The 1,003-nt window shown below is 41.8% G+C and overlaps 1 non-coding gene across 1 annotated transcript; it reads right to left on the bottom strand.

Annotated features, from left to right (window-relative positions):
* Positions 1-481: 481 nt before the first annotated feature.
* Positions 482-553, bottom strand: TRNAE-CUC (transfer RNA glutamic acid (anticodon CUC)). Its single transcript has one exon. It is a non-coding gene; the product is annotated as a tRNA-Glu (tRNA).
* Positions 554-1,003: the final 450 nt, after the last annotated feature.

Below are 1,003 nucleotides of genomic sequence, written 5' to 3'. Positions count from 1 at the left end.
TCTCTCTCTCTCTCTGTCTTTAGCTACATGTGTATATTTATCCATCTATCAATACACACCCACACACACACACACATGTCTGTGTGTGTGTGCGTGTGTATGTGTGTAAGCTTCAAAGAAGCATCCTAAAATTCTGTAATGTTACCATAATCCGTAACTTCTGACAGACCTACAATACTAGTAATCCTATTTAATGCTTCCTATCAAAATTCCCTTCACTAAAGCGCAAAACAAACTCTCATATAATACGTATAAAGCAAAAACATTCGAGACTCACAGAACCACACGCTTAAGCAAACACACTCGCAGTTGCATCCAGAACCTTTCTCAGGCTATGCTTATCTTACCACTAATTTCACAGTTTTGTTTTCAAGCTATCTAAAATCTATGCTACGAGTAATACTGATCCGCACGAGTAAGCGACTTCGAAATAGAAACCAAAAGGTAATATAAGAAATATATTATAAAATTAGCTCGCCCTTTCCCGTGCCGGGAATCGAACCCGGGCCTCGCGGGTGAGAGCCGCGTATCCTAGCCACTAGACCACACGGGATGTCATTAATTTGTGCTGATAATAAATTAAGCACATCTTGTTCAAAGCAAGGAAATAATGCTATATATATGTATATATCTATCTATCAACCTATCTATCTGCCTGCCTGCCTGCCTGCCTGCCTGTCTGTCTGTCTGTCTGTCTGTCTGTCTGTCTGTCTGTCTGTCTATCTATCTATCTATCTATCTATCTATCTGTCTGTCTATCTATCTATAAACTTGCTTTCCGTGCAAGGAATCGACCGCGGGTCTCGCCGTCAGGCCACGCGGGATCTGCATCATTCCGTGATTTCACTTTGAAATCAACGACACTTGTTGCCCAGCAGAGGTTTCAGATTCAGCCTCTAATTAAGCTGCTACGTTTCGTGTTTTGTGTCAGACAAACATACATTTGAGTGCGTGCGTGCGTGCGTGTGAATCAATGTAGCCTGAAATCCAGTTATGTTTGTCG

This window comes from Penaeus vannamei, chromosome 11, assembly GCF_042767895.1.
Source record: "Penaeus vannamei isolate JL-2024 chromosome 11, ASM4276789v1, whole genome shotgun sequence".
In the NCBI taxonomy this organism is placed as follows: domain Eukaryota; kingdom Metazoa; phylum Arthropoda; class Malacostraca; order Decapoda; family Penaeidae; genus Penaeus; species Penaeus vannamei.
The sequence above is the reverse complement of the archived record's forward strand: the minus strand, read 5'-3'. Positions and strand labels throughout refer to the sequence as shown.